Below are 7130 nucleotides of genomic sequence, written 5' to 3'. Positions count from 1 at the left end.
GCCTCAACAGAATGCATACTTTATTTGAACTCCTAATGGAATAAATAAATACAAATATATTTGATCAAGTCTTTACTAAAGTGTTTTTACATTACTCTGAAATGATACATGGCAAGATTCAACATGCTATCCTGTCTCTGTAATCCATGTGAGAGATGCGGGATTATCAATTTTCTACAAAGATCAGAATTGGATATGTGGGTCTTCTTGTTTATGCAGACTCTGTCACAGAAAGGAAGTAATAGTCATATTATATACCCTGAACAACAGATGGACCGAATATTTGTTGAATAAGGACAGCTGGGTTAACAAATATCTGGGTTCCAGACCCAGCTTTGCCTCTGTGCAAATTCGTAGTTGCTTACACTTTGTGAACCTTAGTTTCTTTATCTGTAAAATGGGAATAATCACAGTAATTCAGTGACACGATACATACAAAATACTTTACGTGGTATTTGCATGTTCTAAGTACTCGGTAATTGTGAACTGTTAATACTATTAATTTATTATTAGTTTTACACATTTTTAAAGCATGTATTTCTTTTAAAAAATTGCTTTAGAAGAATCAAAAACAGCTTCCGTAAGAGTCCACATTTCACCTGTATAGCAAATTAATGCAAGAAGTCAGTATAAAAAGAACAATACAAAAATTCTTCCATCTCATTTAACTGATATGATGCCTCTGGAAGAAAGATGTTCTACGTAATCAACTATCACAGAACAATTGATCTGTTAAGGTAGGGCCAGAGAGGGGCCTGCTTCAGTACTTCCTGCTTCACTGCAAAATATAATCTGAAACGTCCTTATTTCCTGTTTTTTTTTCTTCTTCTTAGTTTCCTGGTGCCCCTCTCCAGTCCATCTCCACCGCCCATAAATAACTATGTTGTGATTTCTGTCCTCATAGATTGGTTTTGCCTGTTCTGAGCTTTATATGGTCTGTACCTTTAGGGTCTGGCTTCTTTCACTCAGCATAATAATAACGAATTTCATCCATGCTGTGTGCCTCAGTGTAGCTTTTTTGAAAACTTTTTTAAAGATACGTGAAAGTTGCAAGAATGAAGGGATTTCTGCATACCATTCATCCAAGGTGCTAACTGTTAATATTTTACCACATTGGCTTTCTCTTTCCCTTTCTGAGTCATTTGGTGTAAGTTGTAGACTTTATGCCTCATTAACCCTAAATATTTCCTGTGTGTTTCCTCAAAACAGCATTCTCTTGCAGAACATTAGTGTAATTATTAAAGTCAGAATATCAACATTGATATAATACTAACATTCAATCCAGACACCTTATTAAAACTCTACCAAATGTCCCAATATTTTCCTATATAGATGGGGAAAAAAAGTGGTTTTTGGCTCTTTTTGTTTGTCGTTTGCTTGTTTGTTTTTGGTTCAGGATCCAATCCAGGATCAAGTATTACATTTACTTTTGAGGTCTCTTTGGGATCTTTTAATTAGGAACAGTTACTCAGTCTGACATTTTCTTTCATAACCTTGACATTTTTGAAGAGTCGGAGGCATTCAAATTCAATGTCCTTGAATTTGGGTTTGTCTGATATTTCCTTATTATTAGATTTGGGCTATGCATTTTTTGACAGGAATAGCATAGGAGTGATGATGTATCTTTCTCAGTGCATCCTATCAGGAGGCTCATAATGTTGTTTTGACCTATTAGTTGTGATGTTTACTTTGGATACCTGGTTAAGATGATGTCTGCCAGTTTTTTTCTTCTGAAAAGTTATTGTTTTTACCTTTGTTATTAAGAAACGCTTTGAGGGGCGCCTGGGTGGCTCAGTCGGTTGAGTATCCAACTTCGACTCAGGTCATGATCTCGCAGTCCATGAGTTCGAGCCCCGTGTTGGGCTCTGTGCTGACAGCTCGGAGCCTGGAGCCTGCTTCCGATTCTGTGTCTCCCTCTTTCTGACCCTCCCCCGTTCATGCTCTGTCTCTCTCTGTCTCAAAAATAAATAAACATTTTTTAAAATTTTTTTAAAAAAGAAACACTTCGAAGAGAGTTAATTTATCGTATTTGAGTTTTTAATTTTTTTTAAGTAATCCCTATACCCAGCATCAGGCTGGAACTCACAACCTGAGATCGAGTTACATCCTCTACTGACTGAGCCAGGCAGGCACCCCAATTTATTTTTTAAAACTAAATATTCTCATCCCACAAATGTCCAATTTATTAATCCATGTGTCTGTTAATGGGAATTGAATTGCTTCCAGTTTTGAGTTATTATGAATCTGCTACGAGCATTCTTGTGCAATTGTTTCTGTGGACATACATTTCCATTTCTCTGTGTGGATACTAAGAATCAAATTGTGGGATCATGTGGTAAAAAGTGTACATTCTTTTGAAGAAAGAAAAATGTCCTCCCTCCCTCCCTCCTTTCTTTCTTGCTTTCTTTCTCTCTTTTCTTTTCCTTTCTTTTCCTTTCTTTTCCTTTCTTTTCCTTTCCTTTCCTTTCCTTTCCTTTCCTTTCCTTTCCTTTCCTTTCCTTTCCTTTCCTTTCCTTTCCTTTCCTTTCCTTTCCTTTCCTTTCCTTTCCTTTCCTTTCCTCTTTTCTTTCCTTCCTTCCTTCCTTCCTTCCTTCCTTCCTTCCTTCCTTCCTTCCTTCCTTCCTTCCTTCCTTCCTTCCTTCATTTTTTAAGTAAGCCCTATGCCCAATGTGGGGCTTGAACTCATGCCCCTGAGGCTGAGTTGCCTGCTGTACTGACAGAACCAGCCAGGGACCCCTGGTAGATGTGTATTTCATTAACACACACACACACACACACACACACGCACGCACGCGCACACACACGAATGGACAGAAAGGTTTCCAAACTGGCTGAACCAGTTAACATTTCCCTCAGCAGTCTAAACATGTTCCTGTTGCTTCACATCTTTGCAATATTTGGCCTTGACCTCGTTTTAAATTTTAGCCATTTGAGTGGTTGACAAGGCATCTCATTTTGATTTTAATTTTAATTTCCCTTATGACTAATAATATTGGACATTTTAATGTGCTTACTGGCCACTTATATATCTTCTTTTGTGAAAGGTCTTTTGAAATGTTTTGCCCACTTTACATAAGGGTTATTTTTCTGTTGATTATTGTTTTGTAGGAAATCTTTATATATTCTGGATACAGATTTTTCTTTTATTATTTTTTACAAGTTCTTTGTCATTGATTGTCTATATCTTCTTCCAGCCTGTTGCCTGCCATTTCATTTTTTAAATGGGGTCTTTTGATTAGGAGAAGTTTTGATTTTATTGAAATCAAATTTTCATGAAAGATTTTTTTTTTAACGTTTATTTATTTTTGAGACAGAGAGAGACAGAGCATGAACGGGGGAGGGGCAGAGAGAGAGGGAGACACAAAATCGGAAGCATGCTCCAGGCTCTGAGCTGTCAGCACAGAGCCTGACGCGGGGCTCGAACTCACGGACCGCGAGGTCATGACCTGAGCCGAAGTCGGACGCTTAACCGATTGAGCCACCCAGGCGCCCCATGAAAGATATTTTTAACTAATAGTTTTCTCACCCTAAGATGTTTTTTGTGTAACTCAAATTCATGAAGATGTTTTTGCATGTCTTCTAAAAGCTTTATAGTTTTGGCATCTACACTCATTATTATGATCCATGACAGAGTGATTTTTGCATATGGTATGATGCAGAGTTCAATTTAAAATTTCCCATATGCTGGGGGTGCCTGGGTAGCTCAGTCAGTTGAGCATCCTACTCTTGATTTCTGCTCAGGTTATGATCCCAGGGTCATGGGATTGAGCCCTGCATCCGGCTTTGTGCTGAGCATAGAGCCTGCTTAAGATTCTCTCTCTCTCCCTCTGCCCCCCCCTTCCCCCCACTTGTGAGCTCTCTCTCTCTGTAAAATAAAATTTTAAAAATGATAAAGTTCCCCCAAATGTTATTTCAATTGTTTTTGCCCCACTTTTGGGAAGACTTTCTTTTCTCATTTAATTATCTCAGGCGTTGAAAGCTTATTAATTACAAATGAACGGTTCTGTTCCCATACTAAGTCTATTTTGTTAATATATTTGTTTATTCTTACACATTATCAGTTGCCATAATTAGTGTAGATAAATAAAAGAATTTTAATTTGGATTATATAAAACATGAAATTTTTAAGAGATTATTTTGGCTGTATTTGGCAATTTTAGCTAATCTTTGGCTGTTTAAGGTTATTTGGTTACTTTCATTTTTATATAAATTTTAGAATCAACTTTTAAATTTCTATTAAAAACCTATTTGGATTTTGAATCAGATATACTAAATTTATACATTAATTTGAAGGGAATTGACTTTTTAATAATCTTGAGTTTTTCAGTGAACAGGTATAATATATCCATTAATTTATTTAGGTCTTAAAAATTTTTTTTCTGTACCATTTGGTAGTTTTCAGTGTTGTGTTCTTGAACATCTTTTTTATTTATTTATTTTTAAAAAATTTTTAAATGTTTATTTATTTTTGAGACAGAGAGAGACAGAGCATGAACAGGGGAGGGGCAGAGAGAGAGGGAGACACAGAATCGGAAGTAGTAGGCTCCAGGCTCTGAGCCATCAGCCCAGAGCCCGACGCGGGGCTCGAACTCACGGACCACGAGATCGTGACCTGAGCCGAAGTCGGCCGCTTAACCGACTGAGCCACCCAGGTGCCCCTTGAACATCTTTTTTAAATTGAATCCTAAATGTTTTATATATTTTATGCTATTCTAGGTGGATTTGTTTTAAAATCCACTTTTCAGGGCGCCTGGGTGGCTCAGTCAGTTAAGCATCCGACTTAAGCTCAGGTCACGATCTTGCGGTTCAGCTGGAGTCGGGCTCTGTGCTGACAATTCAGAGCCTGGAGCCTGCTTCGGATTCTGTATCTCCCTCTCTCTCTGCCCCTCCTGCTTGTGTTCTGTCTCTCCCCACCTCTCAAAAATGAATAAACGTTAAAAAAAAAGAAAAAAAATAGAATAAAATCCACTTTTCAACTTTTCTTGCTTCTCTATTGAGATACAATTGATTGTTTTGTAAATTGGAGTTGCGTCCTGTGGCAGTTTTCCATTGGGTATGAACTTAGCTACATTTTTTTCCTGGATGCCCTTTCCTGGATGCTGATAAATACCTTACCATTTTTAGTTTGTTACGGAGTTCTTTTTTTTTTATCTTTAATGAGTATCAAACTCAGTCCCCTGCTTTATCTGATAATCAGTGTTTAATCCTTTATTCAGTCATGGTGGTGAAGTAAATGATTGATTTTTCTAATGTGAAACTAAATTTATATTTCTGGAATTAACCTCACTTGGTCATGAAGTGCTTCCTTTTTATATATTGCTTGTTTGGGGTTTTTTAGCTAACATTTTAAAGGGGTTTTTTAGCTAACATTTTAAAGGGGTTTTGCATGTGTGTTTCTGAGAGATACTTACGCACTGTTTTTTTTTAATGCTACCAAATACTTGTCTTCATTTGGTATCAGGGTAGTTCCAGCATCATAAAATGACTTGAGAGGTATTCTGTCTTCCTTTATTTCCTGGAAGAGTTTGTGTAAGTCTGTATGTTTGACGGAACCCGTAGGAAAACTGTTTGTGCCTCAGGTTTTCTTTGCGTTAAGATATTAGCTATTCATTTACATTTTTTAACCTAGTATAAGGCTATTTAAATTTCTTAGTTCTTCCTTTTCTGGCTTTACAATTTATGTTTTTCAAAGAATGTGTCCATTATAGTGTGAGATTTATTGACATAAAGTTGTTTTAGTGTTGACTTTATCTTTTTAACGCTTATACAGTTGAGCCTTGAACAATATAATCCACTTATACATGGATATTTTGTACAGTACATTACTGTGAATGTATTTTCTCTACCTTATGATTTCCTTAACATTTTTTTCCTCCAGCTTACTTTATTGTAAAATACAATGTGTAATATATACAACATACAAAATGTGTGTTAATTGTTTATGTTATCGGTAAGCCTTCTGGTCAACAGCAGGCAATAGTTAAGGTCTGGGGGAGTCAGTTATATGTGGAGTTTTACCTGTGCAGGGGTCAGCGCCTCAACCCCTGCATTATTCAGAGGCCAGCTGTAGTGTATTAGGAGTTGAATTGTGCCCTCCCAGGAGATAATGTTGAAGTCCTGTGAATGTGACCTTATCTAGAAATAGGGTCACTGCAGATATAATTAGTCAGGTTAAGGTGAGTTGATATTGCAGTAAGGTGGCCCTTAATCCAGTATGACTTTGTAAAAAGAAGAGAGACACGGAGAGGAGAGCACTCTGTGAGGACATAGAGACACGCAAGGAAAAGATGGCCGTGTGAAGTGGGAGGCACAGACATCACCCGTGCTTGTACCCGGGGAATATGCTGGGGCCCTCAGAAGCCAGAGACATGCAAAGAAGGAGCCTCCCTAGAGGCTTCTGGTTTTGTAATTCTGTGCTCCAGAGAATAAATTTCTGTTATTTAAGCCACAAAGTATGTGGTCCTTTGTTATTGCAGTCTTAGGCCACGAATATGAAATTATATCCACTCTTCAGTTCAAATACTGGCAATTTCTGTCTTGCTTTCTTTTGCAGGCGGAAGACTCTTATGAGAAGTTTATTAGTCTTTTCAGAGAAATTAATTTTGATATTGTTTACTTTTCTACTGTTTTTCTGGTTTTTATTCATTGGAATTTGTTCTCATCCTCAATCTTTTTTCTTTCTACTTACTTTAGATTCAATTTGCTCTTTATTTTCTAAATTCTTTTTTTTATTAAGGTTTTAAATTTTAATTCCAGTGTAGTTACCATAGAGTGTTATATTAGTTTCAGGTGTGCAATATAGTGATTCAACAATTTCATACATTACTCAGTGCTCAATCAGATGAGCGTCCTCTTAATCCCCTTCACCTACTTCACCCATCCCCCCACGCATCCCCCCCTCCCCTCTGGTAACCATCAGTTTGTTCTCTGTTTTTTGTCTGTCTCTTTTTTCCTTTGCTTGTTTATTATGGTCTTTTTCTGACAGACTTACTTCACTTAGCATTATATTCTCTAGCTCCATCCATGTTGTTACAAATGGCAAGATTTCATTCTTTTTATATAGAATAATATTCTATTATGTGTTTGTGTATTACATATATAATATATATTATTATAATATAGTAATATTT

Source organism: Acinonyx jubatus, chromosome D2 (genome assembly GCF_027475565.1).
Source record: "Acinonyx jubatus isolate Ajub_Pintada_27869175 chromosome D2, VMU_Ajub_asm_v1.0, whole genome shotgun sequence".
Taxonomy (NCBI): Eukaryota; Metazoa; Chordata; class Mammalia; order Carnivora; family Felidae; genus Acinonyx; species Acinonyx jubatus.
Note: the sequence above shows the minus strand (reverse complement) of the source record.